Source organism: Acinonyx jubatus, chromosome A1 (genome assembly GCF_027475565.1).
Source record: "Acinonyx jubatus isolate Ajub_Pintada_27869175 chromosome A1, VMU_Ajub_asm_v1.0, whole genome shotgun sequence".
Taxonomy (NCBI): Eukaryota; Metazoa; Chordata; class Mammalia; order Carnivora; family Felidae; genus Acinonyx; species Acinonyx jubatus.
The window spans coordinates 177875955-177889118 of NC_069380.1; positions in this window are offsets into that span (position 1 = coordinate 177875955).

The window sequence follows — 13164 nt, forward strand, 5'->3', positions numbered from 1 at the left end:
ACAACAATCTGCACAACCTGAACCACAGAACTCGGCAGGAACGCAACACCGTGAACTGGGAGAGAGAGAAGCCACAGAGCGCAGGGAGTGGATTTTGCTTGCGGAGAGAGGAGGGAGATGGGGGAAAGTACAGGAAAAGCAGCACCTCCCCCCAAAACCAGCTAGAGAGAAAAAGTAAGAGTGCAAACAGCCGCAGGGCAGGGACTGAACAAAAAAGGGAGAAAGGGAGGAGAAAGGAGGAGAAAGGAGGAGAAAGGAGGAGAAAGGAGGAGAAAGGAGGAGAAAGGAGGAGAAAGGAGGAGAAAGGAGGAGAAAGGAGGAGAAAGGAGGAGAAAGGAGGAGAAAGGAGGAGAAAGGAGGAGAAAGGAGGAGAAAGGAGGAGAAAGGAGAGGGTTTAAATTCCATTAAGACTCTATAAACAGGGGAAGTGCAGAACCTGGAACTCCAAAGCTCAATACCTGGCAGCGCTCTGGTAGGAAGAACAAATCCCTGAAAGCAAAGTGCAAGATCCAAGAGGTCCTTGAGCCACATAGGGAGAGGCGGTTCCCCTGCTGGGAAGACATTTGGTAGAGGCAGTGCAGCCTCCCCACAGGCAAAAGTCCCAGTGGACCCCAGAGAATGGCCACATTCACTGGTGTTGGAGTGAGGACATTAAGGGTGAAGCCTGGCACCAGATGAGTGTTGTGATTTGCCGTAGTCCCTGAAACACTGCTGCTACACAATCACATGAACATTTTCTGGGGCAGGATGGTGCCTGGCCACAGTCTCTGGGCATCAGCAGCAGCACAGTCTCCCAAATGTTCCTGGGGGTGGTCCCACACCTGGCCATTTCTCAGTAAGACCCTCCCCCAGAGGGTCAGAACAGGTCACAGTCCCTCAGAAGTGAGGTGTTGGGAAACGCAGCCCCATCTGAGATAAAAGTCAGGAGGGAGGTGCCCCCTGGCAGCCTGATGGCTTGGTTACAGACAGTGTAGAAGAGGGGAGTGGATGGAAGCTGGAGACGAAGGAGGGGGGATTAATTGCCTGTCGGGAAGAGCACAGAGTTGATACTAGAGACTGGGTAGCTGGTTGACAATTTTCAAACCTCCGGCACATAAGCATACATGCCTACAGGCACCACAACAATCCACCCCAGTAAGTTAAGCAGCGCCACCTACTGGAGAACGGAGCTGTTACACTAAGTCCCACCCAACTGGGTCAACCACCATCTTGAGGAACACAAGTCTCTCTGCCTGCTTGGTTTATGGACTATAAAGTGCTTCATAGTTTGACTATGAAGGGGAAACCAGATGTAATTTCAATCATATTTGATTCTGTTTGCTGGTCCATCTGTTTTTTTCTTTTCTTATACTTGAATACAGAAAGAGAAAAAAATTTTATTTTCCATTTTTATTAAAAATTTTTATCTACTATATTTTTAATTGTAAATTTTTTATATTCTATTTTATTTCCATTTCATTTTATTCTATTTTATTCTACTCATTTTTTCAAATTTTCAAACGGTTTCCTTTTTTCCTTTTCTTATCTTGCCCTTTTTTCTCTAATCTATCAAGTTTCTTTCAACAACCAGACCAAAACACACCTAGGATCTAGCATCCTTTACTTGATTTTTTGTGTTGTTTTTGTTTAACTTTTTTTTTAACTTTATTCCTTTTCTTCCTTCAAAATGACAAAAATGAAGGGATTCACCCCAAAAGAAAGAACAGGAATAAATGACAGCCAGGGACTTAACACAGATACAAGCAAAATGTTTTAACCAGAATTTAGAATCAAGATAATAAGAATACTAGCTGGGATTAAAAATAGATTACAATCCCTTTCTGAGGAGATAAAAGAAGTAAAAGCTAATCAGGGTGAAATAAGAAATGCTATAGTTGAGCTACAGTCTTGATTGGATGCCACAGCAGCAAAGATGGATAAGGCAGAGCAGCAAATCAGCAGTATAGAGTAAAAACTTATGGAAAACAATGAAACAGGAAAAAAACAAAGAGGGAGACTAAGGCAAAAAGAGAATGATATAAGAATTAGAGAATTCAGTGACTCATTAAAAAGGAATGACATCAGAATCACAGGGATCCCACAAGATGAAAAGAGAAAAAAAGGGGTAGAAGGTTTATGTGAGCAAATCATGGTGGGAAACTTTCCTAACATGGGGAAAGACACAGACATCAAAATCCAGGAAGCACAAAGACCTCCCATTAGATTCAACAAAAAACAACCATCAACAAGGCGTATCATAGTCAAATTCATGAAACACTCAGGCAAGGAAAGAATCATAAAAGCCGCAAAGGAAAAAAGTCCTTAGCCTACAAGGGAAGACAAATCATGTTTGCAGCATACCTATACACAAAAACTTGGCAGGCCAGAAAGGAGTGGCAAAATATATTCAATGTTCTGAATTGGGAAAATATACAGCCGAGAATTCTTTATCCAGCAAGGCTGTCATTCAAAATAGAAAGAGATATAAAGTTTCTGAGATAGACAAAAATTAAATTAAAGGAGTTTGTGACTACCAAACCAGCCCTACAAGAAATTTTAAGGGGGACTCTCTGAGAGGAGAAAAAAAAAAAAAAACAAAACAGAAATAAAAACAAAAAGACCAAAAGCAACAAAGACTAGAAAGGACCAGAGAACACCACCAGAAACTCCAACTCTACAGGCAACATAATGGCAATAAATTCATAGCTTTCAGTACTCACTCTAAATGTCAATGGACTAAACACTCCAATCAAAAGAGTAACAAAATGGATAAAAAAACAAGATCCATCTATATGCTGTTTACAAGAGACCCATTTTAGACCTAAAGACACCTTCAGATTGAAAAGGGGATGGAGAACCATCTATCAGGCTAATGATTACCAAAAGAAAGCCATAGCAGCCATACTTATATCAGACAATCCAGATTTTAAAATAAAGACTGTAACAAGAGATTAATAAGGGCATTATGTCATAATTAAGGGGTCTATCCACCAAGAAGATTTAACAATTATAAACATTTATGCTCCAAATGTGATACACCCAAATTTATAAATCAGTTAATCACAAATATAAACTCATTGATAATACTATAATAGTAGGGGAATTGAACACCCCACTTACAGCAATGGACAGATCTTCTAAACAGAAAATCAACAAGGAAACAATGGCTTTGAATGACACATTGGACTGGATGAACTTAACATATACACAGAACATTTCATCCTAAAGCAGTGGAATACACATTCTTCTTCAATGCACATGGAACCTTCTCCAGATTAGATCACATACTGGGACACAAATCAGCCCTCAACAAGTACAAAAAGATAGAGATCATACCATGCATGTTTTCAGACCACAGTGCTATGAACCACAAGAAAAAATTTGGAAAGATAATACTTAGAAACTAAAGAACATCCTACTAAAGAATGAATGAGCTAACCAAGAAGTTAAAGAAGAAATTAAGAAGTACATGGAAGCCAATGAAAATGATAACACCACAGCCCAAAACCTCTGGGACACAGCAAAGACACTCATAAGAGGGAAGTATATAGCAATCCAGGCTTTCCTGAAGAAAGATTTCAGATACACAACCTAACCTTATGCCTTAAGGAGATGGCAAAAGAACAGCAGATAAAACCTAAAACGAGAAGAAGGCAGAAATAATAAAGATTAGAACATAAATCAATGCTATCAAAACCAAAAAAAAAAAAAAAAAAAAAAAAAACCCCACCCCAAAAACAAACAAACAAAAAAAAACAGTAGAACATATCAATGAAACCAGAAGCTGGTTCTCTGAAAGAATTAACAAAACTGATAAACCACTAGCCAGTTTGATCAAAAAGAAAAAGGAAATGACCCAAATAAATAAAATCAAGAATGAAAGAGCAGAGATCACAACCAACACAACAGAAATACAAACAATAAGAGAATATTATGAGCAACTCTACACCAATAAAATGGGCAAATTCCTAGAAACATAAAGTACCCAAACTAAAACAGGAAGAAATAGAAAATTTGAACAGACCAGTAAAGAAATTGAATTAGTAATCAAAAATCTCCCAAAAATACAGGAGTCCAGGGCCAGATGGCTTTCCAGGGGAATTCTATCAAACATTTAAGGAAGAGTTAACACCTATTCTCTTGAAGCTGTTCCAAAAAATATAAATGGAAGGAAAACTCCCAAACTCATTCTATGAAGCCAGCATTACCTTGATTCCAAAACCAGACAAAGACCCCAATAAAAAGGAGAACTACAGACCAATTTCCCTGATGAACATGGATACAAAAATCTTCAACAAGATACTAGCTAACTGGATCCAACAATACATTAAAAGAATTATTCACCACGACCAGTGGGATTTAGACCTGGGATACAGGGCTGGTTCAATGTCTGAAAAACAATCAATGTGATACATCACACCAATAAAAGAAAGGATTAAGAACCACATGAGCCTCTCAATAGATGCAGAGAAAGCATTTGACAAAACACAGCATCCTTTCTCGATAAAAACCCTCAAGAAAGTAGGGGGATAGAAGGATCATACCTCAAGATCATAAAAGCCACATATGAAAGACCCACCACTAATATCATCCTCAATGGGGAAAAAGTGAGAGCTTTCCCCTAAGGTCAGGAACACAAGAGGGATGTCCACTCTCACCATTGTTATTTAACATAGTATTGGAAGTCCAAGCCTCAGCAATCAGACAACACAAAAGGAATAAAATGCATCCAAATTGGCCAGGAGTAGGTCAAACTTTCACTCTTCGCAGATGACATGATACTCTATGTAGAAAACCCAAAAGATTCCACCAAGAAAACTGCTAGAACTCATCCATGAATACAGCAAAGTCACAAGATATAAAAATCAATGCACAAATATCGGTTGCATTCCTATACACCAATAATGAAACAGAAGAGAAATTAAGGAATCGATCCCATTTACAATTGCACCAAAACCCACAAAATACCTAGGAATAAATCTAACCAAAGAGATGAAAAATCTACACACTGAAAACTATAAAAAGCTTGTGAAAGAAATTGACGATGACACACACAAAAAATGGAAAGATATTCCATGCTCCTGGATGGGAGGAATATTGTTAAAAATGTCAATACTACCCAAAGCTATCTACACATTCAGCATAATGCCTAATAAAATAATACCAGCATTCTTCACAGAGCTAGAACAAACAATCTTAAAATTTGTATGGAACCAGAAAAGACCTCGAATAGCCAAAGCAATCTTGAAAGAGAAAACCAAAGCTGGAAGCATTACAATCCCACACTTTAAGATGTATTACAAAAATTTAATCAAGACAGTATGGTACTGGCACAAAAACAGACATTCAGATCAATGGAACAGAATAGAGAACCCAGAAATGGACCCACAAACGTATGGCCAACTAATCTTTGGCAAAGCAGGAAAAAATATCCAATGGAATGAAGACAGTCTCTTCAGTGAATGGTGTTGAGAAAACTGGACAGCAACATGCAGAAGAATGAACCTGGACCACTTTCTTACCCCATACACAAAAATAAACTCAAAATGGACAAAAGACCTGAACATAAGACAGGAAACCATCAAAATCCTAGAGGAGAAAGAAGTCAAAAACCTCTTACTCAGGCAGAAACTTCTTAACACATCTCCAGAGGCAAGGGAAACAAAAGCAAAACCGAACTATTGGGACCTCATCAAAATAAAACTTCTGCACAGCAAAGGAAACAATCAGCAAAACTAAAGGGCAGCCAACGGAATGGGAGAAGATATTTGCAAATGACATATCAGATAAAGGACTAATATCCAAAATCTATAAAGAACTTATCAAAATAAACACCCAAAAGACAAATAATCCAGTGAAGAAATGGGCAAAAGACATGAATAGACACTTTTCCAAGGAAGACATCCAGATAGTCAACCGACACATGGAAAATGCTCAACATCACTCATCATCAGGTACATACAAAATCAAAACCACAATGAGATACCACCTCACACCTGTCAGAATGGCTCACATTAACAACTCAGGCAACAACAGATGCTGGCGAGGATGCGGAGAAAGAGAATCTCTGTTGCATTGTTGGTGGGAATGCAAGCTGGTGCAGCCACTCTGGAAAACAGTATGGAGATTCCTCAAAAAATAAGAATAGAACTACCCTATGACCCAGCAATTGCACTACTAGGTATTTGTCTAAAGGGCACAGGAGTGCTGTTTCAAAGGGACAAATGCACCCCAATGTGTATAGCGCGCTATCAACAAGAACCAAAGTATGGAAAGAGCCCAAATGTCCATCGATGGATGAACGGATAAACAAGATGTGGTGTGTGTGTGTGTATATATATAAATATATAATATATGTGTAATATATATGTAAATACATAGTGTACGTGTGTATGTGTACATGTGTATATGCAAATGCGCGTGGTGCACATCATGTGCGTGTCTATATGTGTGCCTGCGTGTGTGTGCGTGCCTGCGTGCGGGTGCGCGTGTATGTGCGTGTGTGTGTATATATGTGTATACATGCACATGTGTGTGGGGCGCATCACAGGCGTTTGTGTGTATATATACATATGTATACAAAACACACACACACACACACACACACACACACACTGGAGCATTACTCAGCAATCAAAAAGAATGAAATCTTGCCATTTGCAACTATGTGAATGGAACTAGAGGGTAATATGCTAAGTAAAATTAGAAAAGAAAAATATCATATGACTTCACTCATATGACGACTTTAAGAGACAAACAGATGAACATAAGGGAAGGGAAACAAAAATATAAAAACAGGGAGGGGACAAAACATAAAAGACTCATAAGCATAGAGAACAAATAGAGGGTTGCTGGAGGGGTTGTGGGAGGGGGGATGGGCTAAATGGGTAAGGGCATTAAGGAATCTACTCCTAAAATCATTGTTGTACTATATGCTAACTTGTATGCAAATTTAAAAATTAAAAATTAAAATTTTAAAAACTACATCTCAAACAATCTAACTTTACACCACAGAGAACTAGAAAAAAAAAAAAAAGAGAATAAATTTACCTGATGTTAATAGAAAACAGAAAATAAGTCCAGAGCAAAAATAAATGATATAAAAACTAAAACAGAATATATTAAACTAAGAGCTGGGTTTTTTTTTTTTTTAAGATCAACAAAATGGGCTACCTTTAGCTAGATTCACCAAGAGAAAAAGAGTGGACTCAAAATGAGAAATGAAAGTGGGCACCTTACAACTGACACCACGGAAATACAAAGGATCATAAGAGGCTAGCTACTATGAACAATCTTAAGTCAACAAATCGAGCAACCTAAAAAAGAAATGGTTAAATTCCTGGAAACATACAGCCTACAAAAGAGTGCATCAAGAAGAATATAAAATTTGAACAGACCAAGAATTACTAATAAAGAGATTGAATCAGTAATCAAAAACCTCCCAAAAGACAAAAGTCCAGGACAAAATAATTTCACTGGTAAATTCTACCAAACATTTAAAAAACAGCAGCAATCTTCCTCAAATTCTTCCTAAAAAACTAAAAGAGAATGGAACACTTCCAAACTCATTTTACAAAGCCAGCATTACTTCGATACTGAAAACAGACAAGAACACTATAAGAAAATTATAGGCCATTATTTTAGATGAACATACAAAAATCCTTAATAAAATAGTAGCAAACCAAATTCACATATACATTAAAAGGATCATACAAGAATGTCATCAATGTAGAGACATAGGTCATTCCTGACTTCACTCCTCATCACAAGAAAATCAACAACTATTCATGAACAAGATACTACTGAGACACCATGTAAAACATGGGGGTGAAGCTAATGCATCTTCCTCCACCACAGAAACCAAGACAGCATTAGAAGGGTAGGAAAAGTGGTTACATGCTGACTGCATTGCCACTTCCCCAGGCCACTGCAACATCCATCAAGAGGTCTCCCCAGAGCCTACAATTCCTCTAGTAGGAAAAGGGAACACAGCATAAAGATCTAGCTCCCTTAACATTGTAGTCTGCTTCTTGGGAACTCCCATTTTAGTCTCACACCATGGGGATTTCAGGGGAATTTGTAAGCACTAACCACTGGTAATCTGATTGTGAAGAAGAAAGTGGAAGGGGCTTGCAACAACAGCACTCAAATGTTTGCAGACCAATTTCCCACCTGCAGTGCACAAACAGATGTCCCAACCAGCACCTTTGCTGATCTGAAGAGCCAGGACAGTAGCAAAGTCTGATCAGGGACCTCAGCAGAGCACAGGTCCTCCTGACTTGGCACCTTAAATGAAGAGCCATGGAGCCTCATATACTGGCCCCACCAATCCCGACCCCTGCAAGCCCCTGCAGGCAGAGGAGTAAAGTCCTATCCCCACCTGCTACTAAGTGTAGCTCCTGGCCATTCTCAAGCAGAAAGGGCTTTGCTGGACTTGAAGCCACCTATCCTGCTCAGACAAGACAGGTGAGCTAATTCAAAACCTTGCCCACTGTTTGGGTATAGCTCCTAATCCCTCCCAACCACAAAGCTTGACATATGGATCTCCTTGAAAACTTCTTGGATCTGGCCCTCCCAACCTGCCAAAGCAGGGTAGCTAAGTCATAGCCCTGTCCACAGCTGAGTGAAGCTTCCAGACCCACCCAAAGAGAAAGCCTGGCCAGAACACCTGGAAAGCCATGTAGCCCAGCAATGCTGAAGCAGAGAGTCTACCAGGCAGGACTAATGGTCTCCAGAGAAAAGCCAGTGGCCTAGTTAGGCCAGGGAAATTAGGGTGCAGCTTGCCTAGAGTCAAGACCATAAAGAGTCTTTCCAAGCTTGAAACTAGTTTTCTTGCTGTGTGTGGGCAGGGAAACTAATCTGTAGCCCCATTATTTGCTGAATACAGACTTCAGCCAACCTGAACAGAGAACCTAACCCACATACACAGGAAACTACATAGCCCACCCAACAGCACTGTTTACAGAGACTTTGAACACAGAACATAGCCCATGGCTTTCACTGTCTGCTGAGCAAACCAGGGGCTCTGTCTGATCAAGCAATTCAGTGCACAGTCTTGTCTGATTTGGGTCCCCCCCAAAATAAGCCATGCAGGCCCTCAGACCCATCCTACTGCCCCAGCAGGGCAGAGAAGCAAATTCATAGCCCCAACCACTACTAAGTATATTACCCCATCCCAACCATCTATTAAGCCTGAGTAGAGAACCCAGTCAACAGCAGATTAACATCCTACAGTCTCACTTAGGCAGGGAAACAAGACAGCAATGCTAGCCAACTGTTCTCAGCCAACAACACACCCACCTCCTGACCTTTGAGCTTGGGCAGTGGCCTTGCCCAAAAACAGACCCTGACTGAAAGCCTCACATATCCAAAGACATTACCAGCAGACATGTCCAAAAACCCAAACAGATCTGACTGGTGAAAAAGGGTCTCTGCCAAAACAAACCTGTAAAATCTGGAAATGGAGACTACTTACTCAGATGTGCACATACCAGGGTTCATGGCTGGCTCGGTTGGTGGAATGTGTGATTATTGATTTTAGGATTGTGAGTTCAAGCCCCACAACGGGTATAGAAATTACTTTAAAATAAAGTCTTTAAAAAGAAGTGTACATGAAAAGATACTCAACATCACTCATCAGGGAAATACAAATTAAAATCACAATGACACACCACCTCATACCTGGCTAAAATTAACAACTCAGGAAACAACCAATGTTGACAAAGATGTGAAGAGGAACCCTTTTGCACTGTTGGTGGGAATTCAAACTTGTGTGGCCACTCTGGAAGATAGTATGGAGCTTCCTCAAAAAATTAAAAGATAGAACTACCCTATGACCCAGCAATTGCACTACCAGATATTTATCTAAGGGATACAGGTGTTTCAAAGAAGCACATGCACCCCAATGTTTATAGCAGCACTATCAACAATAGCAAAATTATGTAAAGAGTCCAAATGTCCATTGACTAATGCATAAAGATGTGGTGTGTACATATATATACATACACACACACAATAGGATACTACTCAGTGATGAAAAAGAATGAAATCTTGCCATTTGCAACAACGTGGATGGAACTAGATAATATTATGCTGAGCAAAATCAGTCAGAGAAAGACTGATATCCTATGATTTCACTTATATGTGGAATTTGAGAAACTCAACAGATGAACATAGGAGAAGGGAAGGAAAAATAAGATAAAAATAGAGGGAGGCAAACCATAAGAGACTTAAATACAGAGAACAAACAGAGTTCCTAGAGGTGCGGGAGATGGGTTAAATGTGTGATGGGTATTAAGGAGGGCACTTTTCAGGATAAGCACTGGGTGTTGTATATAAGAGATGAATCACTGGGTTCTACTCCTGAAGCCAAGACTACACTGTAAGTTATCTATCTTGAATTTAAATTTTAAAAAAGTATACATATACCAATAGAAGAAATCAAAGAGCCTAGAAAACTCTAACAAACATGAAGCCATCAAAGGAAACTAGTAAAGCTCCAATAACTAACCCCAAAGAAACAGAAATGTATGAACTATCAGATAATTCAGAATGGTTCTCTTAAAGAAGTCTACCGAAAAAAAAAAAAAAGTCTAGTGAACTACAAGAACACACAACCAAATGAAATTAGGAAAACTGTGTGTGAATAAAAACGAGCAGTTCAAGAAATAGAAAACAAAATAAAAGAACGAAAGATAAATTCTTAAGCTGAAAAATACAATGACTGAAATGTAGAATTCAATAGAGAGCTTCAAAAGCAGAATTGAACACAGAGAAGAATCCATGATCTAGAAGAAAAAATATTTGACACTATCCAGTCAGTAGGTAAGAATGAAAGAGTGATGAAAGGGTAAGAAAGAAAAAAAAAGAAAGAAAAAGAGTGATGAAAGCCTATGGGATTTATGGGACATAATCAAAATAAATAAAATCCATAGTATGGGAATTCCAGGAGAAAAGAAAGAAAGGGACATAAGGTATATTTAAAAGTAATAATTGGGGCACCTGGGTGGCTCTGTTGGTTAAACTTCCCACTTTGGTTCAGGTCATGATCTCACAGTTCATGAGTTGAGCCCCACATTGGGCTTTGTGCTGACAGCTCGGAGCCTGGAGCCTGCTTCTGACTCTGTGGTGTATTCCTCTCTCTCGGCCCCTCCCCTGCTTGCATTTTGTCTCTCCCTCTCAAAAATAAACATTTAAAAAAATTAAAAATAAAAAAAATAAAGAAAATAAAAGCAATAGTGACTGAAAATTGCTTAAACCTGAGGGAGAGATGAACATCCAGATCCAGGAGGCCCAAAAAAATCTCAAGTAGGTTGAATCCAAATAGGGCTAAACCAAGATTCATTATAATTAATCAAAATCAGTCAAAAGTCAAAAACAAAGAATTTTAAAAGCAGCAAAAGAGAAATTAGATAAAAGGAACTTCATAACACTATAAGCAGATTCCTAACAAAAATGTTGCAATCCAAAAAAGAATGGGATGATATATTGAAAATATTGAAAAAAAGTTGTGAACCAAGAATTCTATACCCACCAAAGCGATCCTTCAGAAATAAATGAGATAAAGACTTTCCCAAACAAACAGAAGCTGAGGGAATTTATGACAAGATCTGCCCAAAAGAAGTGCTAAAAGTAGTTCTCTGACCAGAAATGAAAGGTAAAACCCTAAGAAAGGAGTGTAAAGTTTATTGGTAATGGTAAATATATACTCAAAGTTAGATTCTGTAATACAGTAATGGTGGGGCATAATTTACAAGTCTAACTTAGAAGTTTAACAGATGTAGTAAAAATATCCATAACTACATTAAACTCTATTAGTTACACAATATGAGAAATATGTAAATTCTAATATCAAGTCTAAAATGTGAGGGAGAAGTAAAAAGCATAAAGTTTAGGAATTCTATTGAAGTTATAAGTTTAAAATTGGAGTTATAACTTTAAGATTTTATTTAAGCCTCATGGTAACCACAAGAGAAGAAAACCTGTGGTAATTACACAAACAAAAATGAAGTCAAAGCATATGGATACCAAAAGATATCACAACAGAAACAATACAGGCAGATAAAAAAAACAAGGCACAATGTATCTACAAGGAAGTAGTGGCTTTCAATGACGCATTGGACCAGCTGGATTTCATAGTTATGTTCAGAACATTCCATACTAAAATGGCAGAATACACATTATTTGCAAGTGCACATGTACATTCTCCAGAATAAATCACATAACAGGCTACAAAACAAGTCTCAAAAAATTCAAAAATTCAAAGTCATACCATGCATATTTTCTGACCACAATGCAGTAAGACTTGAAATCAACCATCAGAAAAAAATCTGAAAAGAGCACAAATACACGAAGTTTAAGTAACATGCTACTGAACAATGAATGGGTCAACCAAGAAACCAAAGACATCAAAAAATATATGGAGACCAATGAAAATAAAAAATATAATGGTCCAAAATCTTTGGAATGCAGCAAAAGCAGTTCTAGGAGGGAAATTTATAGCAATATAGGCCTAACTTCAGAAGAAAAATGTCAAAAAATCTAACTACATCTCAAGGAGCTTGAAAAAAAAAAGAATAAAACCCAAAACCAGCAAAAAGGAAAGAAACAAGAAACATTAGAGCAGAAATAAAGGATACAGAAACTGAAAAATAAAATAGATCAATGAAACCAGGAGCTGGTTCTTTGAAAAGATCAACAAAATTGATAAACCACTAGCCAGAAACATAAAAAAAAAAAAAAAACCCAAATAAACAAAATCAGAAATGGATAAATAGCCACCAATAGCACAAAAATACAAAAGATAATAAGAGAATACTATATAAAATTATATGCCAACAAATTGAACAACCTACAAGAAATGGATAAATTCTTAGAAACAAAAACCTACCAAAACTGAATCAGGGAGAGAGATAGAAAATTTGAACAGACTTTTAATCAACATCATACTGGAAGTCCTAGTTACAGTAATCAAACAGTAAAAGCTTCCAAATTGGTAAATAAGTAAAACTTTCATTATTTGCAGAGGACATGACATCCTATATAGAAAGCCCTAAAGCAAAAAACTAGCAGCAAAAAACTGGCAGAACTGATGAATGAATTAAGCAAATTCTCAGGATACAAAATCAATGTACAGAAATCTGTGGCATTTCTATACACTAATAATGAAGAAGCAGAAAGAGAAAT